A 27,463-nucleotide genomic window follows, 5' to 3' on the forward strand; every position below is an offset into this window, starting at 1 on the left:
CACGTATAGTGGTAATGATACATCACGTGCATAGCCTAAATGATGTTAATGTTTTTTTTTTTATAAATAACATGTTCCATTCGCGACCAAATCGCTCATCGAACGAAGCGCTTTGATTCCATTTGCTACGACAGTGGAGCGTTCGGTGATAGGTCAAAAACAAAATGGCGGCTTTTTCAATCGCAGAAAATTCAGCGTCCGGTTGTGGAGAGTAGGGTCATCAGGCGATTCGATTCGTACCACGTGACAGTAATCGACGGGGCAAAGCGATTTTATACGAGTTGCTTAAAAAAACGCCTTAATTTGTTTAATCCCATTCTTTAAATTGTTCAGTCTAGGCCTATAAGGAATGCACTAAGTGAGTGAGAACCTGCGAGTGTCAGTGACAGTGGTATATGTCGCTGTCGGACACACGTGATCCGGCTCCTTAGTACACGCACAGGGACTGCCATTTTTGCTGTCCACCATAGAATCTGTACACCTCCATTTTGAGCTATCTCCCGTAAATAAACGCCGATTTCGTTGTGAGATATTTGTCGTAGAGTGATCGTTAAGGCTCGTTGGAAGCAGACGGTCTTATAGTTTGTATTAAAGCTAATTTCATGTGAATCGGTTGAGGATTTTTGGAATTACAGTCGATTGAAGTGGAGAGGTCATTTTCAGATTGATGATTAATAATTGCCACCCTTGTTTTTTTATTATACAGGGATACTGGGGTTGGTCATTGATACTGGTTAGGCTATATTCATTCACTATCAATTGTGACAAGTCCCTGTGAGACACGCATGCATTACGGAGCGCGCCACGCTCTGGACTGAAGTCCTGAAATGAATCTAGACTGGTTACCGGTCTCCATCTTCAATTAGAGACCGGTTATGCCCATCATCCATTTTACAGTCTCGGTGCATGTCAAATAAGGTCAAACATGTGAAGTAGCAAGTTACCTCCTGGTTACTTCATGCGTCTCTTCAAATCTGCTTGGCTTCGATCGAGCGATATCAAAATTGCCCTTTACAATGGACGGAAAGACGTTAATTGCTGTAAGTATCAGATAAAACCACTTATAATTTACCTGGTGCTCGGAATACAAACTAACAAGGATCGAAATCTAATGCGAGGTGATATCAGCCGCGACAGTCACTGAATACAGAACATTCTGAAGGAACAGAGGACATCCTTTCTATCTACCGATCGTGAGATGTATTTAGTGAAGTGATGTTTTAATACAGTGTTGTAAAATGACTATATTTTAAATTAGTATCTGAATAATGTTTACAATTGTAGAACTCCTTAGTGCTTTGTGAGATCAGATATTTGGATCCACCTCAGCCTACTGATTTCCTGCCGATACAGACAGCAAGTTGGGACAGTCAAATTAAGAGACTTGGTCAAGACTAGTTATTCAGATCACACTGGAATATGCAATATTCTCTCTCCTCATGGACCACACAATGTCAATGTTGACTTAGCTAGAAATCGATTATAGAATTCATCACGACAAATTCTTTTTCACTGAATTCAATATTCATTGTTCACTTCTGGTACAAAATCTTGTTACACCCATGTTACAGGGTGTTACATAGCGTTACAGATATTTATTTCACTTTTGCCAGATTGAGATGAAAGGTTATATGTAATATCGGGGGCTACACTACTGACTGCCCATCATGTTACAAGTTACATGTAACTCAACAAAAAGCTAAGCATTTAGTGGTCCCATTCTAAGCCACTCATGCTCAAATCGACGGAAAAGCTTTTTTCGACCCGAAAACGGCGTTCAGCGCGAAAAAAGACGTTTTCTCATCAAATATTCCTCGTATCGGAAAAACGAAGACGCTTATGCGCGAGAGCGCTCAAATCGACGGGAAAAGCTTTTTTCGACCGGAAAACGTCGTTTAGCGCGAGAAAAAACGATTTCTCATCAAATATTTCCCGTATCGGAAGACGAAGACGTCGATGCGCGAAAGCGCTCAAATCGACGGGAAAAGCACTTTTCGATCGGAAAACGTCGTTCAGCGCGAGAAAAGACGTTTTCTCATCAAATATTCCTCGTATCGGAAAAACGAAGACGCCTATGCGCGAAAGCACTCAAATCGACAGGAAAAGCACTTTTCGACCGGAAAACGTCGTTCAGCGCGAGAAAAGACGTTTTCTCATCCAATATTCCCCGTATTGGAAAAATGAAAATGTCGATGCGCGAAAGCGCTCAAATCGACGGGAAAAGCTTTTTCGACCAGAAAACGTCGTTCGCGCGAGAAAAGACGTTTTCTCATCAATTATTCCTCGTATCGGAAAAATGAAGACGCCTATGCGCGAAAGCGCTCAAATCGACGGGAAAGGGATTTTTCGACCGGAAAACGTCGTTCAGCGCGAGAAAAGACGTTTTCTCATCAAATATTCCTCGTATCGGAAAATCGAAGACGCCTATGCGCGAAAGCGCTCAAATCGACGGGAAAAGGATTTTTCGACCGGAAAACGCCGTTAAACGCGAGAAAAGACGTTTTCTCATAAAATAATCCTCGTATCGGAAAAACGAAGACACCTATGCGCGAAAGCGCTCAAATCGACGGGAAAAGCACTTTTCGACACAAAAACGTCTTTCAGCGCGAGAAAAGAAGTTTTCTCATCAAATATTCCCCGCATCGGAAAAACGAAGACGCCTATGCGCGAAAGCGCTCAAATCGACGGGAAAAGCACTTTTCGACAGAAAAACGTCGTTCAGCGCGAGAAAAGAAGTTTTCTCATCAAATATTCCCTGTATCGGAAAAACGAAGACACGCGCGAAAGCGCTCAAATCGACGGCAAAGCACTTTTCGACCGGAAAACGTCGTTCAGCGCGAGAAAAGACATTTTCTCATCAAATATTCCCCGTATCGGAAAAAAGAAGACGCCTATGCGCGAAAGCGCTCAAATCGACGGGAAACCACTTTAGTAATAGGGGTTTAGTTGTTCTAGATCAAAGGTCGAACGGTCGAGAAATTTTCCAAATGTGAAAATAACAATAATTTCTACTTGAATTAGTCGCGCACACTCCTAATTCAAGTAGAAATTATTATCATTTCACATTTGGAAAATTTCTCAACCATTCAACCTTTAACCTAGAACAACTAAACCCCTATTACTCTTAAAATATTCATATGCATGAATAAAATATATATGAATAGCATTTAAATTGATAGATTATTCAATATAAAAGTGTGAGCTCTTATGGAATAGATATATAGATATATTTACAACATTATTTCAATATTTATATTTGTATGAGTTAGATTTTTAAACATTAAAAGTGTTAGTAAAGTGTGATTGAAATGATTCATATATAAATCATTGAACTTCTAAAATCAATTTAGTAAAAAAATATGTATAATAAATGGAATCAGAACAACCACAAACTATCAATATTACAAATAACACTGGCGTCATAAATATATACTACAAGAAGTGTTCTAAGTGTGAATTAGATAAATTAGCTTTAACAGAATTTAGTAAGCGTAAGATTAGCAAAGATGGTTTTCAATATTGCTGTAAAACTTGTTTTAAACTATATACCAAACAATACCGAGAAGATAATATAGAACATTATAATTATTATATGGCAGAATATATGAGAGAAAGATATCAAACAGATCTTAATTTTAGATTGAAACAATGCTTAAGATCTAGATTAACACAATTATTCAACAAAGAAACACATCCAGAAACACTATCTAATTTATTGGGTTGTTCAGATGAATTCTTAAAATCATGGAATATATTTCAATTCGATGATAAAATGAATATAGATAATTATGGGGATTATTACCATATTGATCACGTGTTGCCGATTTCTAAATTTGACATGAGTGATGATTATAATAAGAAGCTAATCTGGAACTGGAGAAATTTAAGACCTTTAGAAAAGAAAGAAAATATAATTAAATCTAACAAACTAGATATGATATTATATTTAGATCAACTGGATAAAGCAAAGACATTTGTTGAATTATGGAACTCAACACATAATGAAAAATACGTTGACTCTTAAACGCTTAGAAAACCGGTTACTTTCGATCTATGTCAAACTGCCTATATGCAATTGTATTAGGTTAGCTGTAGGTTGTTTACAAAAACATCTGCGGCAGTTATATTCAGTTGAATGGGGTGTACCTCATTTGAATATTGATCGAATGTGCTATTTCAGTTGAAAAGGATTAATCAATTACATCACAAAGGAACATCTGTTACAATCCAGGCAAACATGCAGAAATAATTAGTTTGGTCGAACGTGCGCCACGTCGGTAGTTAGAAATCAACTTTCACATACATAGTACGTATTGGATATTCTCTCTCAAAACACAGTTTACAGTTCTAAATCTAAATGTAAGTACCGTTTTTTGTAGTTATTATGAAGTAGGGAAACCTTTAAACATATTTAAGTACAGTAATTCATTGTCTCGACATCTTTTAGATTAAAATGGAATACAGAGATCGACCAGAAATTCCAAGTCAACCATCGGAAGAGGAACCAGAAACGATGGATAGTGAAACACAGGAATCAACAGAAATGGAGGATAAAACTCTCGTAATTGACGAACAAACTTCACAAAAATTACAAGAACATTTGGACTATCATCAAGAAATGGTGAAAATTCTGAGTGATGTAATACATAATAAACAATTACCGCGCGAACTACAATTACCAAAATTACCAGCAACGCGACTTAAATTGCTGTTGGGACTCAAAGAATCGAAAACTAAGAAAATGAGTGGAGATATCAGTGCCGGCTTTTAAAGAAAACTGAGAAGAGTAGGTAGATTAATAAAATATGAAAAATTCAAAATATTAGGATTAGCATTTAGTGAAGTAGTCAGATATTTACCAGAAATTGAAGAAATGATTGGAAACAATCCAGTAATTAAAGAATTCTGGACAAAATTATAAATTATAACACTGAAGGTCTTAGATATCAAAAAATGTAATCTCGATTGTATATATCTGTTTTAATATTGTATTGTTTACTGTTAACTAAGTATTGCGCAATAACCGGTCCGATTGGACCGCTTTTCTATTGTTCTCCATTGTTCTATTATTGATCGCTAAAATTTACATAATAAATATATGTGTTTATGAAATAATATTTCCACCAGTCGTTTCGTTGAATTGATTTTCAGTTGAGGATTTATTATCGAGAATCCGAAATGACTTATCAAAAGCAGCGAGGAATGAAAAAGGATGACGTTAGTCGAAGAATTGGAAGAGGATTCTAAAATGTTAATCAATTTTAATAAAAATTTGATTTATAAATGGAAAGGAATGATGAATACAATAAAAAACTTATTTGGAATTGGAAAAATTTAAGACCTCTTGAAAAGAAAGAAAATAAAATAAAATCTTATAAACTAGATTTACAGTTATATTTAGAACAGTTAACAAAGGCAAAGAAATTTATTGATCAATGGAACAATGATCCAAATAATGAACAATACGTTGAGGAATTTCATATCAAGGATCCGAAATGACTTATCTGGACAGTTATAATTACTGCTCCTAATAGATAAACAAAAATAGTGTGATATCAAATAGAATTCAAATAAAATATATTAAAAAAACAATAACTCCAACTAGCCATTATTTCTATTTTAATTTTTAATACTATCTTTTCAAAAAAGAATACTTTATATCACAAATAAAAAATACTAAAAAACAATAACTAATACTAAAATTCTTTACCTTTAACTAAGCTAGTATTAATCTAAAGAGATGCTGGTATAATTTGAAGAATACTTATAATATTTTTTTCGCCTTTTTTTCTCCTATATAAATGTCAAAGAAATCTAATAAGAATAGTATTGATATTGAAAAAACATTAGATGATTTGGGTATAAGTGATAATAAAGATACAGTTGTAACTAATTGTGCTCAAGTTAATTGTAATATTGATTATGAATACTATTTATATTGTAAACACCATCTTGAATTATTAATTGCCGGTGGAAAATCTAAAGAGTTTTTAAATAGAATTATTACTTTTCAAGAATTAGACTCTATGAAACCAGATAAAGTAATAAAATATTTTAAGATTTATGAAGAAGCTAGATTAGCTAGAATAAATGATTCTATTTCAGATGGTATTATAAAATGTTATTCTAAGTTATGTAACCGGCTAATGTCAATTGATGATGAAAATAAATTATATAGTGATTTGAAAACTGACTACTTAGTTATGACTGAATTACAAAAATGGGTTGGTTATGCTTCATTTTAATTAGGATCGGTTATGACATTAATTTCTACTGGCGTCATAACATTTTCGAATATCAAGCCTATGGAATATAAATCAGGTAAGAACGAAACAGATGTACTACAACCAAACGGCGAAACAGAAAATGAATCAGAACAAAAATTAACTAAAATAAATGAGTGATAGCGTTAAGAAAAAGGCTAGATCCGAGAAACAAATTAAATGGGCAAGAAAATTAGGTAAAGGACCTTCAGAATTAAAAAAAGCTAACAAAAAGAAATTAACTGATATAAATGAATCACAGACTTTATCTGATATTGATTCAAATAACAATCCATCTAATTCTTCAAATGCTGGAAGTAATAATTACTTATATATTACAATTGGATTAGTAACAGTTATTATATTCTCAGGTGTAATATATAAATATAAGTATGAATCTGATGAAAAAGATGATTCCAATGATAATAAACCTATCATACCAGAAAATAAATCAAATCATAAAGTCATTGAAACTAAATCTAAATTATTATTAATGGATTAAAGTAAGATGAAAAAAGAACAATATTTAAGAGATTTATATTATGAACCAGAAAGTGAAGTATCATATTCTAATGTTTCAGAATTATGGGATAAAATTAAATCTGATAAGGAAAATGGTAATATAAAATATAGCGAATTAAAATCATGGTTACAAAATCAACCAACATATCAAATCCACAAGAAAATGGATAAAACTTATTTAACAAGAAAAGTTATGGTTTCATATATCGATCAACAATGGCAAGCAGATTTAATTGACATGAAGAACTTAGAAGAACACAACAAAGGATATTTCTGGATATTAAATGTTATAGACATATTCAGTAGATACGCATGGTCAATTCCAATCAAAAATAAAGCTGGTATAGAAGTAACAAATGCTTTTAAATCTATATTTAAAGAAGCTATTCCAGATAAGATACAATTTGATGAAGGTAAAGAACTTTATAACAAACATTTTAAAAAACTATTATCTGATAACGATGTAGACTATTTTTCAACACACTCAGATAAAAAAGCATCTATTATAGAAAGATTTGATAAAACATTGAAAACTAGAATGTGGAGATATTTTACTGCTAATAAAAACATATAAATATATCGATGTATTAGATGATTTAGTGAAAGGTTATAATAATTCTAAACATAGTTCTATAAATATGAAACCTATACAAGCTAGAAAAGAAGATAATTCAGAAATAGTTTGGAATAATTTATATGGAGCGTTTGTAACACATGATTTCGGTGAACCTAAATTTAAAATAGGACAACACGTTAGAATATCTAAATATCGAAAAACATTTTATAAAGGTTATACCCCAAATTTTACAGAAGAAATATTCAAGATTAAAAAGATAATATTAACTAAACCATTTGTTTATAAACTAGAAGATTTAAAAGATGAAGAAATATTAGGTTATTTCTATGAACAAGAATTATCACTTGTACCAAATCCAGATGAAATAGAATACAAAATAGAAAAAGTATTGAAAACAAAAACTCTTAAAGGAAAAAAGTATTCTTTGGTGAAATATAAAGGATATGATGATAAATTTAATGAATGGATTTTATCTAGTAAAATTAAAAGAATAAATGAATAAAGATTTATTTATATTTGAACCGCATAATATGTTAATAACAGGGGTAACCAATTGTGGTAAAACACATTTCATATTAGATTTGTTAGAAACTATTTATAAGAATCATTTTGATAATATAATATTATTCTGTCCTACTTATGAATTGAATAAAACATATAATAGAGATATAGTTAAGATAAAAAAGTTTATTATATTAAATCCTAAAACAGTAAAAGAAAATTTAGATAATTGTATAAAAATAGCAATTGATACTTATAAAGGATCAAATTCATTATTCATTATAGATGATTGCGCAAATTTACATGATTCAAAAGTGAGAGAATGTGAGTTATGTTATTTAGCTTTCTCTGGGAGACATTTTGGGATAACAATATGTGTTTTAAATCAAAAATATAATTCAATTGTTAAAGACTTTAGGGAGAATATAAGATTTCTAGTTTTATTTTATAACAAAGATAAAAAATCTATGCAACAATCATTGGAAGAAAATCAAATTATACCTACTGAATTACATGATGAATATATGAATAAATTAAAGAATAATAAAGGTTCAAAATTATTACTGAGACTACAATTTCCATATGAATATAAATTTATAAAATAACTATTTATATATCTATGTATCTAATACGTATTAAATACGTATTAGATACGTATTAGATACCTTAAATACTTAAAACCCCCTTTTTAAAATAAATATTATTTATACAATTTTCAACCAATTTATTTTTTCAACTAATATATGAATAAGTTTGAAAATATTAAAGGTTATTTATTATTACTGAGGTTTCAATATAAATTTTAAAAAAAATAATTTAAAGTATTTTCAAATAATACGTATTAAATACGTATTAGATATGTATTAGATATGTATTAGATATGTATTAGATACCTTAATACTTAAAACCCCCTTTTTTATTTACAATTATTTTATACAATTTTCAACCAATATTATTATTTGAGTCAAATATAATTAATATCTTAATCACTTTCATCGTCACTCTCCAATTCACTATCATACCCCATCAATTTATTCAAATGCTCTACCGAATCTACATAATTGGTTGTTTTATAGTTATGCTTATTCATCCAATCAAATTTATCATTATTTTCTACTTTATGTTTCATAGAATCTTTATTATCAATATGCTTATCTGTAACTATATTTTCATTATCATCTTTCTTAGTGTTTGACCTTAATATTGTATTTACAATGCTTGATTCTAATATTTTTTTTAGCAGCAGATAAATCTTATTCATCATTACTAGGTTCCTTAGATAAAACTTCACCTAATAAATCTTCATATAAATCTTTACCATCTACTTTTTTATTTGAAACAAACTTTGTAACATAATTAAATGGGTGTTCTATAAATTCTCTTAAACCAACACGATCTATTACATTAATAATATGTGAATTTGTATTCATATGATTATTCCAATTTGATGGAGCGTTTGAAAATTCACCTTTACAATAATCACAATAATTTCTATTTTCACTAACATTTAATATTATTGCATTATTAGATGTAGAAGGTATTACATTATTAGATGTAGAAGGTATTACATTATTAGATGTAGAAGGTATTACATTACTTAAATTATCAACAACTTCACTTTTATTATTATCGATTTCTATTAGTTTAGTTTTATAAATTTTGAAAATAGGATCAAATATCAAAGCTATATTACAAGGTATTACATAATATAAACCATCATTATTTTCATGTGTATCGATGTATGGAATATGTTTATATACTTTACCTCCTTCCATTTATTATATAAATTTTTATTAAAGTTAAAATTTTAATACATAACACTATTTAATTGAGAATTTACAATATTTAATTGCGCGTCAGATATAATATAAATGTGCATTTTAAAATTTTTGATTCCTTTATTCTTTGTCATGAATAATTGTATTCCATCTTTAGTGTTTTGTAGTTTTTTCAAGTAATGTAATGAATTATCCTCTGTTGTTCTAAAATCTAACCATAATGCATATGTATTACCGGTATAATAATCAATTTGATTAATATTACAATTTTCAGATGATTTCACTTTTTCATTCATAAAATGTTTTCTAATTTCTGGCCATTGATCTATCATTCTCATTCCTTGACAAAATATTTTATTTGCTATTCCTTCGATAGTTATTTCTACTTTTGTTATTTCAGGATTATAATAATTATCAACATTTATTGCGCCATTAGTATATGTTGCAATGGTAAAAAATATTAATATACCTTTAATAGATCTTCTTGGGAAGTTAATATTCTCATTAATTATTTCATCATTTGCATTAATAGTTACAGTTTTAAATTTATCAATATAATCATATAATAATGAAAATCCTTGATTGTATTTAGTTTGAATTATACTTGAAATATTTTCATCAGTTACTGTATCATATTCTAAACATATATTCGATAATTTATAACTCATATCTTTATTAACGCTAGATATTACAATTTCATTAACAGGAGCAAATGTTATTTCGAATATAACGTCTTCTTGAATTGCGTATTTATATAAAGGTGCATTATTATTTATCAATTCAAAGTCTAATGGAATTTTATATTTGCTTCCATATATACTTTTTATCAATTTATCTATAGCATTAGTTAATATTGCATTATGTGCTTCTGATCTTAATTTATTTTGGTTTTCTGATTGGATGCCTTGAAATATCATATTATTTCTGTTTTCTTTAGTTAACCATAAATCTTTATAATGCATAAATAAATTATAATCATCTAATGAGCAAACTGTTTCCGGACCAATCTTTATTGTTAATTTTTTAATCAAATATCTTCCAACATTATCAACAACATAATTATTATTATTACCGGTTACTTTTATATCGGCTGATAAATAAATACTATTTGGAACATAAAAAGTATTTTGTGTTAATCGAGGGATTCTAACATATAAAGTTTCATCGGGATTAATATTAGAAGGGTTATGAGTAATAATATGATGTGATCTTTCTGCTTTAATAGCATTAGATATTCTATGATTCTCAGAAGGATTGATATAACTCCCACTCATTAATTCAACAAAAAAATTAATTATTTATTTTTTATCATGTTTACTAATCCAAAAATAATTGCACTTACAACTGTAATTAAAAATAAAATAATATGGTCAGCAGCAAAGTTAATAATGTTTCCTGCAGATTTCAATATAAAACCAACAATTGATGCAATAACTCCTGGCAATGCTGCAGCAGATTTTTTAGATAGTTCCCATAAATATTTTGCTAATTTCTTTAAACCATCTTTAACTTTATCTTGTATAGAATTATTACCTGGGGGCTTATCCGGTTTATTTGGAGTAGGAGTAGATTTTAAAACATTTGATATTGCTAAACCAATTGTTGTAAATAACATAGTTACAGATGTTAGAATTGAAAGAATTGTTATTCCTTCTAATTTAAATAACAATTTTATTCTATCTTTCAATGATATTTCAGAATCTGGTTTCATCAACAAATCTTTAAAAATAACTTTTAATCTATTTATATTATAATCATATGATTTTAATAATAATTTAATTTCTTCTTTTTGTAATTCTATGTTATATTCTAAATCATCTTTTTCTTTTTCTAAACGTAATTCTTTTTGCCAATATTCTATTTTATCAATTACTTGATGGTCTAAATCAGACTTTAATTGTTCTATTTCTTTATTTTTACCAGTTAATTCTTTTTCTAAAGTTCTAATTTTAAAATCTCTTATACTTTATCATGCGCAATTTTATCAGATGCAAGTCTTATACTTTTAATTTCTCTAATTGCTTCATCAGAAAATATATTATTTAAATCTTCTAATTGTTGATCCGTTGCATCAATTAATCCATTCGGTAAAAGTTCTTCAATTGGAACTTTATTTGATTTAAGTTTACTAGTTTTGGAATTTATATTCTGTTCAGAGTTTCTTTCTGGTTCTAAATTATTATCGATTGTTTCAAATAATTTATTAATTCTTTGTTTAAATACTCTTTCATTTTTGATAATTTCTTCTTGTGTTACATCTTCTGGTTCATTACTATTTCTTATTCTTTTAATTCTAGATAGGTCTAACTTAAGCAAAGTTGATTCTGCTAATATTTTGTCTTTTTTTTTATAAGAGATATCAATATAATAATCATCTTTCAAACGATAATAATATTCACCATCTAAAAACTTTAATTCTTGTATTAAAAGTCTAGCGCCTCTGGCATTTATATTATATCCAGAATCTTTAAATACAGGTTGGAATTTAAACATAGATTCTTTATATTCTAAATCTTGTCTTGATAAACCTTGATTTTCATTTTCAGGATTTATTCTCGATCTAGTTCTTCTATCAAATTCATCTGTTGATGGACCTTTAGAACCACTATCTGCTAAATTAGAATTATATGCTGATTCATCATCATTATCAATATTAGTTTCTGCATCATTATAATCATCATCAATATATCCCTCATTATTATTTCCCATTTCTCCCATTTCATAATCTTCTCCACCTTCTACATCCATTTACATAATAAAAAATTAAAATTTGAAATATAATATTCCTCCGATTACAATTCCTATACAAGTTATAGCTAATTTAGTATTTTCATGGGATTTATTATCATCATTTAGTGATAATTATTTCATGTTGAATATTATCAGTTCTAATATTTTCTGATGTATTGTAATCTTTTATTTTAGAATCATTATTTAATTTAATATTCTTAGTTTTAGTTTCTGTTGATTGAATATGTTTTTTATTTTTTTCACCTTCCATTAATTTTGGAGCAGTAATAATCTTTTTATTTATATCATTTAATCCAAATGAATTATTTATTGTTGCAGTTTTAATTAGATTATTGTAACCAATTATGTTTCCCAGCTTTAATACTAAATCATTAGAAATAATGAATAGATTAGGGCCTATACAATAATTTAATGTAATATGTGATTTATCTAAATAATTTTGATATTTTACAATGTTTTCTGGAATCGATCTATTTTTATCATTATGAATTGAATCTTCAAATAATACTTTGAATTGTTTCTGTGTATCAAATGATGTATTTAAATTTCCAATTATTGGATCTTGTTTCAACTTGTGCACCTAAAATACATATCAAATAAGTTCTAATAGATTGATTTATTCTTTCTATACCTGATTTAGTAAAACCTTCACTATTTTCTAAAATAAAATAAACCCAACCATTATTGTTTTCTTGTTTTAAATGATCATAAAATTTCGGTAATTTATTGAAATCTAATGTTTCTAAATCCTTAATTTCTATTTTACCATAACCTAATTTATTATTATAGATATTATAAAAACTATTAGATGGTATGGGAAGTGCACAATATTCTGCAATCTTTTTAGGGAAGGAAGTGATCTTATTGTTCCAATTTTTGTTCTAAAATCAGAATTATTTATATCTATATTAAATTCATTACAAATTTTATAAATCTTTGATAAATTAATATTATTATCTAATTCTTTAAAATATCTAGATCCTGGTAAAGCGCACTCTAATTCATTTAATATTGTTCTGATTTGAAAGTATGTATGAAATCTAAATAAACTTTGAATTAATTTATATTTAGAATTATTCAAATGATCATTCCAACTAATTCCACAACCTGTTGTTGCACAATAAACAGCAAAAATTTAATTGGTTCTGCCAATACTTCATATTAGATTTTAATAACCATTGTTTTTCATCTTTCAATTCTTTAAAATTAATTAAATATACATGAAATATATTTTCCATCTTTGCATTAAAATTATTAGTTTTAGTAACATAAATTTCTAAATTAGTTAATCAATCTAAAACTTCATTTCTATATGTAATATCTTTATTAAAATCTATTGCTGGAATATTATATTTAATTGATTTATTATATTGGAAAGCTTTTGGAAAACTATCTACCATTTATATAATTAAAAAATTAATAATTTATTAATTCTTTTAATAATTATCATTTCATCTTTCAATTTTTTAAAGTTAATTAAATATACATGAAATATATTTTCCATCTTTGCATTAAAATTATTAGTTTCAGTAACATAAATTTCTAAATTAGTTAATGATTTATTATTATATTTAATTGATTTATTATATTGGAAAGCTTTTGGAAAACTATCTACCATTTATATAATTAAAAAATTAATAATTTATTAATACTTTTAATAATCTATCTTGTTCTTCAACTGTTATATGACCATTTAAACTTATTATATAATCTAGTGTATTCTTTAATTTATTAATTTCTTTTATATTAGTTTTAATTTTGTCTTTATTACTTTTTATATTTAATTTTGAACTTATACCAGTTAAAACACTTGAACTTAATCCTAATACACCAATTGATATAGCTAAAGGTGTTGATGGACTGAATATTGCTAAAAATGTTATTACAGAACTAATTGTAACCGAACCACTAATAATAAGATAATATATAATTTTAGATTTTAAATATTTTTTCTTTTATATCTTTAAGTCACTTTCAAATTCTAATATTTGTTTTTCTAAATATATTTTTAATTTAGTTTTATTTATATCATGAGGAATAATATCAATATTATCAACTTTATCTTCCATTTATTTAGAAAAAAAAATACTAATTAGTTAACTTATAAGCAACAAATATAACAATAACTGTTCCACCTAAAATCCAAATTATTTCATATTTCTGTTGTTCTTTACTTGGGGTATAATAATCTGATAATTTAGGTTTGTATAGATGTAATTTTTTTTTATTGCTTACCGCGTTATATAAACTCATTGCATCATCAACTGATTGAAAATCTCTATGTGAAATCTTCTGATCATATAATTCTTTGTTAATATAATCCATATAGTTTTGCCTCTTTTCTCTATATTCTTCTGCTGCTTTATTGTATTTCTCTAATGCTAAGTTATGTCTTCTTTGTTCTCCTAATGAACTATTTTTATCAATGTGCTTGAATAAATAACCACCACCAGTAAATGCTAAAGCGTTAACAATTGCCGATCCTATAATAGTTATAATTGCAGAAGCCATTTATTTAGCAAAAAAATTATGCATTTATATGGGAGGAATATATTTTTGTTTTTCCAAATAATCAATAGTTAAATTAGATAAAGTAACTGCTAATGTTAATTTCAAAATATCATTTATATCAAATCTATCAACATTAACACTTCCCATTTTGAATACTTTTTTTAATACCATTGAATAACCAACAGTTCCAACTGATAGTGATGCTCCATTATATAATCCAGTTATTATCTACTTATTATCACTCATTTATTTATCAAAAAAATTACTATCATCAAAATATTTTGTTAACTTATTTATGATTATTTCAACATTTATTTCATTACTACTTTTATGATTATCATATATTTTGGTGAATATGTTTTTAATATCATCAATAATTCCATCTTCATTTAATTCATAATATTCTAAAGGTGATTTAATTAAATCAATTACTTTTTCTATATTATAATTTTCTTTATTAATCATTGATGCATTGTTAAATGATTTACTTTTTATATCAGTAATTACATCATTTAGTTTAATTCTCATTTCTATACCATGTTTAAAATCAAACCCAAAACATATACTCGGGCCAACAGTTATATTCATTTATATAGTGAAAAAAATTACTCTCTACATCTTATAACTAATTCATAAATTACAGGGAAATTATTCAAATCAATTAAGTATCCAATGTGATTTCTAATTTCTAATCTAAAATTATTAAAACGAGGAATGCATGGTTTGAAATCACATTCTGTTAAATTATAATTTATTTGCGTTCCAAATTCTTTAACATTCTTCAATGGTAAAATGTTTAGTAAACCAGAATTACAAGTTATATCTTTAGTTGCTTTGAATGTTTTTGTAGGATCGATTAAATTGCAATAAATATAAAAGTGTGTAAAAGGTATTAAGTTTGGTGTAGCATCAGCATTGCGTATCCTTACATCTGGGGTTATTCCTAAAATTTTAGCTAAAGGTTTTTTAACTAGAAATTGATGTTGATCTTCATTACCTAATTTTATTCTTATTTTATCGGAGCTATCACTTTTAATCAGTCTTAATCCAAATCCAGCAGATGCACCCATTTTCAACCGAGCTCTTCTATTAATTTCCTGCACTAATGTATCTAAATTATATAATCCTGGTTTAAGATAAAGATGAAACCATTTACTTTTATTTCTATCATGAATTAAAAAGACTCTATGTTCAATAGTTTTATCCGATACATTGTAAAAAGAATAACATAAACTTATATTAACTAATTTTAAATCAACACAATTCTTAAATTCTCTATCTAATTGTACTAGTAAATTATGAGATTTATAATTTTTAAGCCTTCTAGAATCAACAAATATTCTGTATTCTTTTAATTCCGCCGTTTATTTTACATATTTTCTTATTCGAAATCTATTTCATGATGCCCTTTTTCATTCTAACCTTTGTATACGAAATAGAAATCACCAGAACATAATTCTTCTAGATCTTCACTTGATAATCTATGAAATCTATCTGGTAAATATGTTCTGAATTTATATGTATTTCCTTTTAATCCTTCATATTCTAAGTGTATAACTAATTTATCTCCATATTTGTTAGTATCTGTAACAATATCTGTAATTAGATATTTCTTATGGATTGTTAATTCTTTTAACTTAAATTTATAATCTACTGATTTGACATTTGAAGTAACTTTTATTCTATCTAGAAATGATTTGTTGTTCTCACTGTGCGCTTGTTTACTCTCCATTTATAATACATATGTTTATTAAAATTTGATTAACACGTTAGAATTCTTTTCATTATCTCGTTCTCTTTTGTTTCTTCTCTTTTAAATTTTAAGTATTCATCTAAATTACAACCATAAGCAACTGTATGAATTCCATCATCTAAAATATATCTTTTATCATCAAATGGGTTTAGACTTATCTTTTCAATTTCTTCAATAAACATTTCATGATCTTCAGATCTTAAACATTTCATCTTATGTTTTCTAACTTCTTCATTGAATATACAATTGATGTTATCTTTGAAATGAATATTCTTTTCTACTACACTTTTTGTTATTCCTTTTAACTTTTTAGCTTCATGTTCTTTAGTTTTATATGAATACATTTTAGATATAATACCAATGAATTCAATCATTTCTTCACCACCTAATTCATCTTTGAATTTACCAGGAACTTTTTTATTATCATTGCTAAACAATTCATGATTTTTAGGATAGTTACTGAAATCAAAATGATGTTTTAATGTTTTTAAATCATCAGTTATGTTATTAGTTTTTATCTTTAATATGTAAGAATCTGTATCAAAATATAGTATTTCTATATGTTTTTCTCCAAAAAGTGGTTGTAATACATTATAATAGAATTCATACATTAGTAATTTTGATAATTCTAAAACTGAAGCACCAACATAGATTGGTTTATGAAATTTCATAGAAGTTCTCATTTTAACTGCGGCTAAATTTTCATCAAATATTCTGTTACCTAAAAACTTAGGATATGTTTGTAAATGCCTTATCCTTTTACCATTACTAACTAACTCAATATCACTTCTATTTCTAATATTTTCACAAGTTTTTCCATAGAATGCATTATTCATTAACTTGAAGAAATCTTTCTCGAAATCAGTTTTAGCTTCAGTTCTCTGTTTGGTGTTAAAATCTATATATTATTCTAACCACTTAGATTGACTAAATGAAATATATCTATGTACTTTTTTAGAATCATTCCCTGATTCAAATAAAACTTCAACATTCTATAATGTACTACATAATTAGATTTATCTTCCTGAGTTACCATTAACTTTTCTGTATGAATATGATTTTCGGGTTTAATTCTTTTTTGGTAATTTGATAATTCTTCATGAGTTACAGTTTTATGTTCGGGACAGTAAGCTAGATTTCTAGATTTAAATTTAATATGTTCAGGATATTCATAATCTACAACAAAGAAGTAACCGGTATCTGAATCATCTGCAATATCTAGAATTCTTTTCTTCCAATCAAATTTATCATTATTTTAACGTTCTAAAACTTCACTTATTTCAAATACTCCATAAGGTTGTGGTTCCATCATTGCCCAACCATACAAATTATTTGCAGTTATATATAATAACTTATATCCAGGGTTATTATTTACATTGAAATATCTATCCCCTAATACACCTGAAACACCTCCTCTTATAGATTTTTCAAATAATAGTAATTGATCTATATTTGTTAACAAATCCATTTTTATATCTGTAAATTTTAATCCACAATCCCATGTTAAACCTGGGCTAGAATAACAATGACAAGGATCAATATTAAAATATTTTAGGTTTACATCTCTAAACCTTTCGAATATATCGGTTAATAATAATCAATCTGATTTTAGATATAAATCTACTAATTGTCCATGATTTGTTATTTTAAAATGATTCCAAATATTCAATGTTCTATTATAGACTTCATCTTTAACATATTCATTTTTTAATTCATCATAGAATTGTTCTTTTAATAATTCAGTTATATTGAAATCATTATGATTTTTATAGAAAGAATATGGAATTGCGCCTTTATATCTCATTAATTGGAAATCATCATTATTTGGGTAATGTTGCTTTAATATTTTTAATTCATCATCAACTAATGATTTTGATAAGTTATCTAATGAACTATTCAAAAATCTATATGAATCTATAAATCTTAGGCAACCAAATTGGAATGATATATAATTCTCAGATGTTTTAGCTAACATTCAAAATTTATAAGTTGGTATTTTATCTTTTGATCTATTTGAATTTAATCTTTCTATTTCATTATTAATTTCTTCTATTTTATGACATAACTGTTTGATGAATAAATGTGCATCATATCCTGATAGATTATGAAATATAACTGGTACAAAGTTAATTTTCTTAGCTTGTAAGTTACAATTCTCATGTGCAGCGCCTCTAAACTTTCCATTCAAATGATCATGGTCTCTTACTTTTTTATCTCTAAAATTGAATATCTTTTCACAATAAAAATATTTATCTGCAAACTCAAATGCTTCTTTATCTTCTTCTGTCATTATAATTTCTATATTTGTATTCAATAATTTACTGCATCTTATTTCATATTCAATTAATAAGTCACAAAAATGATTGATAACATTTTCATTTCTATTTTGATAATATTCACTTTTAATTAGTTCTGGATAATCAGATTTAATATATAACCCGAAAGCAGCAGCTGATTGATGAATCTTTTTAATTGTATTTGTTATTGGTGGTTCATCTGAAAAATCATTTTCATTAGAATTTAATTTCTTTCTTTTATAATATATTTCTTTTCTATCTTGATCGGTTAATTCTTTATTTAATGATTCAAAATCTCCATATATAACAAATGGAACTTTATTTTTGTAATCATATTTTTTGAATTCTAATATTTTATCCTTTTCATTTGGTAAAACTAATTTACAATAATCATGATTTTCACATAATTGTTTATGATTTAATAATGTACTTTCATTACTGAATTTATGTAAACATTTTCTACATAGATATATTTTATTATGGTGATCACTCTGTTCTAAAGAATAAATCTATTTGTTTAATCCACATATAATGATTCTCATAATATAATATATCTATAACATCGTTTGAATCATAATCTTTTGATAGATATAAAGGTTCTAATGTATAATGTTTTATATTGTTACCTTTTGTATTTGGCAATTTGATTAAATCAAATACATTTATCTTTATATTATTATATCTTTCTATTTTTGGGATGTTTTTAATTATAACAGGATACTTATCTATCTTATAATTATTTTCAAATGGTTTATAATGAGTTAATCTACAAATATTATCAGTTGCAGGATGTAAGCAACTAATTATAGCCCATAGAAAACATTTATCATCTTTATTTTGTACATTTATTACAGCATTAGTTTTAAATGGTAATTTGATATAACTCGATGCTTCAATATCTGGTTCTTTATAATATGATACATTATTTTCATCAATTGCTTTTGATTTAGTTAACTTATTATATTTTGTGTTATACACATGTAAAGTCATAAATATGTTTCGTCAAATATTAAACCAGATCCTTCAAAATATTTCTCTTCTATTTTAGTTTTTACTTCATTATAACATTTATCTAATTTATCATCTATATGTTGTTTATATATAATATGTTGTGAATGAGAATTTATATTATATATTGGTTTATCTTCAGATTTTACAAACTTTACTCTAACTGATATACTAATTTTAGGGTATTCAACATCAGTTATTATTTTTACTATTTCTTTCATATTTTCTAAATGTTTTTTATTTTCTTCTAATGTTATTCCTTTATGAAATTTAAACTCGATAGCAGTAATAGGGGTAATGGGCTTTCAAGCCAAAGGTCGAACGGTCGAGCTCATAAAAAATGAAAAATACGAAAATAATAACAATTTCTACTTGAATTAGTCGCGAAACTCATAAAAAATGAAAAATAATTCTCACACACTCGAATTTATTTTTCATTTTTACTCGCTAGAAAAAAGTGTGAGTAAAGTGTGAGTGAAATAAATTCGAGCGTGTGAGAATTATTTTTCATTTTTTATGAGTTTCACTCCTAATTCAAGTAGAAATTGTTATTATTTTCATATTTTTCATTTTTCAATGAACTCGACCATTCAACCTTTAACCTGAAAGCCCATTACCCCTATTACTCTTAAAATATTCATATACATGAATAAAATATATATGAATAACATATAAATTGATAGATTATTCAATATAAAAGTTTGAGTGAAATAACTCATATTTAAAACATTGAATATTTATATTTGAATGAGTTTTAATAAAAATTTTGTTATAAAAATGAAGAAAGAAGAAGAAGAACCCAACTTTAAAATCGAAATCAATGAAACCAATAAATCATTTTCACAGTTTAACATTAAAAATTATATTTCAGCAACAAATTTAGTGTCCGCAAGACATTATAAAATTGAAAATATTACTGTAATTAATCAAATATTATCAAATGAAACATATTTAATTACTAAACTAATTGATACTTTTGATAATGGTGTTAAAAATCCTAAATTGTTCAATACAGTTTTAAATTTTAAAGGAACTGTAGATGAAAACATAATTAATATTCTTAAAACTCCTTTCAATGAAAGAAATGATGATATAATACTTTCAAAAGATTACAATGATTTGATTAACTTAAGAATTGAAAAAAGACAATTATATTATTTCAATTTTGATAATAAACAAATTATCTATAATGAAAATTCATCAAATATTGGAATTCAATGTGAATTAGATAATGAAAAATCATTTAAAGATATTGCAGTTCAATGTAATTTAGATGATGAATTTAGAAAATTCAATCCTAATGAAAAAGTGCATTGTTATTGCGGAGGTAAATACTTAAAAGCACATAAATCAAAGCATTATGAAACAATTAAACATAAAAAATGGCGTAAAGAGTAACAATTCTACATTATAATTATTGAATTGAGTTAAATGATTTAAATATCTAATAGACTGTTAAAATGATAAATTGTTTGACAGTTAAAATGATAAATTGTTTGACAGTTGAAATGATAAATTGTTTGACAGTTAAAATGATAAATTGTTTGACAGTGCAAATGATAAATTGTTCGACTGTTGAAATGATAAGACAGTTGAAATGATAAATTGTTTGACAGTTGAAATGATAAATTGTTTGACAGTTGAAATGATAAATTGTTTGACAGTTGAAATGTTAAACTGTTTGACAGTTGAAATGTTAAATTGTTTGACAGTTGAAATGATAAACTGTTTGGCAGTTGAAATGTTAAATTGTTTGAAAGTTGAAATGATAAACTGTTTGGCAGTTGAAATGATAAATTGTTTGACAGTTGAAATGATAAATTGTTCGACTGTTGAAATGATAAGACAGTTGAAATGATAAATTGTTTGACAGTTGAAATGTTAAATTGTTTAAGAGTTGAAATGATAAATTGTTTGACAGTTGAAATGATAAATTGTTTAACAGTTGAAATGTTAAATTGTTTGACAGTTGAAATGATAAATTGTTTGACAGTTGAAATGATAAATTGTTTGACAGTTGAAATGATAAATTGTGTGGCAGTTGAAATGATAAGACAGCTGAAACGATAAATTGTTTGACAGTTGAAATGATAAATTGTTTGACAGTTGAAATGATAAATTGTTTGACAGCTGAAATGATAAATTGTTTGACAGTTGAAATGATAAATTGTTTGACAGTAGAAATGATAAATTGTTTGACAGTTGAAATGATAAATTGTTTGACAGTTGAAATGATAAATTGTTTGACAGTTGAAATGATAAGACAGCTGAAATGATAAATTGTTTGACAGTTGAAATGATAAATTGTTTGACAGTTGAAATGATAAATTGTTTGACAGTTGAAATGATAAATTGTTTGACAGTTGAAATGTTAAATTGTTTGACAGTTGAAATGTTAAATTGTTCTTTTAAGCATCGATATTTTCGTTTTTCCGATAGGGGGAATATTTGATACGAAAAGGTCTTTTCTCGCGCTGAACGACGTTTTGCGGTCGAAAAGTGTTTTTCCTGACGATTTGAGCGCTTTTACGCACTTACATTGTGGTTTTTTCCGATAGGGGGAATATTTGATACGAAAACGTCTTTGCTCGCGCTGAACGACGTTTTCGGGTCGAAAAGTGCTTTTCCTGACGATTTGAGCGCTTTTACGCATCGACATTGTCGTTTTTCCGATAGGGGTTATATTTCATACGAAAACGTCTTTTCTCGCGCTGAACGACGTTTTCGCGTCGAAAAGTGCTTTTCCTGACGATTCGAGCGCTTTTACGCATCGACATTGTCGTGTTTCCGATAGGGGGAATATTTCATACGAAAACGTCTTTTCTCGCGCTGAACTACGTTTTCGCGTCGAAAAGTGCTTTTCCTGACGATTTGAGAGTTTTTACGCATCGAAATTGTCGTTTTTCCGATAGGGGGAATATTTCATACGAAAACGTCTTTTCTCGCGCTGAACGACGTTTTCGGGTCAAAAAGTGCTTTTCCTGACGATTTGAGCGCTTTTACGCATCGACATTGTCGTTTTTCCGATAGGGGGAATATTTCATACGAAAACGTCTTTTCTCGCGCTGAACGACGTTTTCGGGTCGAAAAGTGTTTTTCCTGACGATTTGAGTGCTTTTACGCATCGACATTGTCGTTTTTCCGATAGGGGGAATATTTGATACGAAAACGTCTTTTCTCGCGCTGAACGACGTTTTCGCGTCGAAAAGTGCTTTTCTTGACGATTTGAGTGCTTTTAAGCATCGAAATTGTCGTTTTTCCGATAGGGGGAATATTTCATACGAAAACGTCTTTTCTCGCGCTGAACGACGTTTTCGCGTCGAAAAGAGCTTTTCCTGACGATTTGAGCGCTTTTACGCATCGACATTGTCGTTTTTCCGATAGGAGTTATATTTCATACGAAAACGTCTTTTCTCGCGCTGAACGACGTTTTCGCGTCGAAAAGTGTTTTTCCTGACGATTTGAACGCTTTTACGCATCGCCATTGTCGTTTTTCCGATAGGGGGAATATTTCATACGAAAACGTCTTTTCTCGCGCTGAACGACGTTTTCGGGTCGAAAAGTGCTTTTCCTGACGATTTGAGTGCTTTTACGCATCGACATTGTCGTGTTTCCGATAGGGGGAATATTTCATACGAAAACGTCTTTTCTCGCGCTGAACGACGTTTTCGCGTCGAAAAGTGCTTTTCCTGACGATTTGAGCGCTTTTACCCATCGACATTGTCGTTTTTCCGATAGGGGGAATATTTCATACGAAAACGTCTTTTCTCGCGCTGAACGACGTTTTCGGGTCGAAAAGTGTTTTTCCTGACGATTTGAACGCTTTTACGCATCGCCATTGTCGTTTTTCCGATAGGGGGAATATTTCATACGAAAACGTCTTTTCTCGCGCTGAACGACGTTTTCGCGTCGAAAAGTGTTTTTCCTGACGATTTGAACGCTTTTACGCATCGCCATTGTCGTTTTTCCGATAGGGGGAATATTTCATACGAAAACGTCTTTTCTCGCGCTAAACGACGTTTTCGGGTCGAAAAGTGCTTTTCCTGACGATTTGAGTGCTTTTACGCATCGACATTGTCGTGTTTCCGATAGGGGGAATATTTCATACGAAAACGTCTTTTCTCGCGCTGAACGACGTTTTCGCGTCGAAAAGTGCTTTTCCTGACGATTTGAGCGCTTTTACCCATCGACATTGTCGTTTTTCCGATAGGGGGAATATTTCATACGAAAACGTCTTTTCTCGCGCTGAACGACGTTTTCGGGTCGAAAAGTGTTTTTCCTGACGATTTGAGCGCTTTTACGCATCGACATTGTCGTTTTTTCCGATAGGGGGAATATTTCATACGAAAACGTCTTTTCTCGCGCTGAACGACGTGATACGCCGGTCACAATCCTCTCCTTAGTCGTTAATTAATAAAAGCAATAATCGGTCCCTGGCGAGAGAACGTGTCCGCGCACAAACCCAAGTAAAACTAGAATACCGGAAAGTTTGAATGGATATAACAATACAAGATGAATTTATTTACCTCGATATTCAACACAGTTCTCCAGTTCTACACAATCCAAATCCTAGCTCTAAATTCCTATTGCACTCTCCTGTTGGTAACCCGTCCTGAATCAAGTCCCAGACCAGCTTTTAACAAGTATCTACGAGTGTCTCCCGAGTGACTGCTCTCTCAAGATGCGGATCCCTTTTATAGAAAGAATCGGCATTCTTAAAATACCGACTCTCCCACTCGACTTTTGGCAAGGAGCAGCAACCTTACTGTCATGACTGTTTTGGTCATATAGAATTTGGCCTTAATGATTCGCTGATCTAAAATTATTTGAGAAACTGATTTGCTAAGCTAACTTTTTCCTTCCAACCCTCCTGTCATGACGCGGAATGATTTACTCACTCCTTGCTTATCATCGTTGAGAAAACAGCTACTCTCAGCGAGTTACCAACAGACGTATACAACAAGAGAAACTTTAGAGAGCTAGTATTATCATTTAACACAAATTAATTTTCTTAAAACTTTAGCGATTATAGAGACTTTGTTCTCATTTAACATCTAGGATATTCAAATTAAATATATTTTTGAAACTATAATATTTGTCTCAGATTACGGTACCACTGATTATTTCTTTTTGAATTATTATAAATACTTTTGATTCGGAACTTCATTATGATCCCCTATCTCCCTTAAGATCATTCTATAACTGTTATACTATATAAATTTGATTACAATGCGAGATAAAGCAAAACAACAATATCTCCCCATACTTCCGTTTTTCTTTTTATAGAAAGTAGTCGGGAGTATCATGAAGTAACAGCGTGATTCTTTCACCAGCCGCATAATAAATGCAACCCATTGTTCCGACCAAATACGGTTCCGTCTATTCTTAAGTTTATAAAAAGATTTCTGAATGTTTGCCAGATAACGCAGCAGAAGAACCGAGAAAGAATTATTTTTACACCAGGCTGATTTATGGTCAGCGCTGATAGATCAAAGCATCAAACAACAACCTGCTTACTACATCTTACTACGTTTGTTGTCTGAAACCATTAATAACCACCAACGCATTCAGGAAATCAACATTACAAACATTTTTTAGCTACTACGAAATCTTGCTGCGGATCATCACTCCCCATCCAGCTTAATTTTCGTCCAGAAATTTTGAATTTAGACTAACCCATGTAAATCACGCTGAAACCTCCCTAGACAGATCCTGAAAAAGAACCTCAATAAAAACACAATTCATGCTATACGAGTAAATGTTTAAAGTTCATAACAACAACGCGTATTAAAGTTCACGATACCCAATCGGAAAAAAGTACATTGAGACCGCTGTCTCCGCACACTAAACAATGAAAAAGTCAAGCACAAAACAGTACACAGTTTGAGTTTGAAATTCACCGCGAAGTGACGCAATAGCTACCAGCCACAACAAGGTACGTCATGGACGGACGAATGACGTCATCCACCGCAGTTCCTCGCAGCGCGAACTGCTACGTCGATAGTACGGCAAAACGCATTCATGTTCCGCTGATATTTGCTCGCTATTCATAGACGCTATAGTACTACGGTTACTATATCGGAGTCATTTCTCCACAGTTAATATAGAAACGGAACAGTAATGTAACTGCATCATATACTGCTTGCGCGAACAACATTCCATTGAACGTAAATGAGAATACACGGGAGCCATCTTGAACACACTCGACTTCATCCCGCTAAAATGTCTACGGAATTTCTCTTTTTTCTGCTTCTTTCGTATCGCGTTGGCCAGGTGTCTTTGTCCACCCTTCATCACTTAAGTTTGTGAGTATATAGCAAGTCTTCGAGAGTGACAAGCACCGCTAACCATGGCCATAATCGCATGACTAACATCGAGCATGAATCTATCCCGTTAAAACCAACGCCCAAAGTTCGCTGTTGTTTGTCGTATATTCGCTCCGTTCCCTCGTTATTTGACGAATCGGCAAATCAATATCACTCATCTCGACCAGAGCATACCAGTTGCTGGTTTATCATACTATCAGTTGCGTCAAATAGAGTTTCAGGATACCTCCCAACAAGTCCCCATCTCCATATGGTCACTATCAGGGGGTACCCGTCAACATCTATTGCGGTTGACAGAAGAAGGCATTCTTCCATCGTAGTGCTGTCATATCTCGACGGTCTCATCTTCACACATCCGATAAGGGTACCTTACAATCAAATAAAACACAGAGATTATATAAAAATTCCATAACTCTTTCTTTTCTAACTGACAATTAATGACATCCATTCAGACTACAGATAATAAACCCTAGAGACTAGTGACTATATTTGAGCAAAAAAAAAAACAAATATCACGACAATCAAGCTATTATTCACTTTTATTTATGGTTGTCTTTATCTCCTGTATTAGATTAAACCCAGATCAGGAGTTAACTCATTGGCAACAATGCGTTATATATACTTCAGTTTCGCAACACTTATGTAATTATATTTCGATAACTTACTGAAGAGGCGCTTACCGTATACAATTCATAATTTTCAATAGGACGTATGCATCTTGATCCAAACTCCAAATAATTCGATTATACTTACAAATTTCGTCTGACGTCTGAGGGTCTTCCACATGTGTGATAGACACCTCCGGTGGCCGAGGAAGCTGTCCTGACTTCCCCTCTGTTTTGAGTGATCGGTCAAGTGACCACCCATCTGTCCACGAATCACTACGACACGTATCTTCAGAGAGGGTGACGTGTCGTGACGTAGGGTTCGTGACCCGAAGCCTATGCCTTGATGGCATGACGCTAACAACTGACCTTGCGCTCATGAGATCACGCATTCTCAAATAATGTACAGGCTCAAAGGCTGCAATCGATGACTGAGACTTGTCAATTAGCCACTTACGGTCTACGGTGACATCGCATGAAGGGGGAATAACAGTCCTACGCGTGACTTTAACCGACGAAGACTTCCCCAAGATGACATCATTACTAAAGTAAATTATGTCGGCGCCTGGAA

This window comes from Tubulanus polymorphus, chromosome 3, assembly GCF_964204645.1.
Source record: "Tubulanus polymorphus chromosome 3, tnTubPoly1.2, whole genome shotgun sequence".
Classification (NCBI taxonomy): domain Eukaryota; kingdom Metazoa; phylum Nemertea; class Palaeonemertea; order Tubulaniformes; family Tubulanidae; genus Tubulanus; species Tubulanus polymorphus.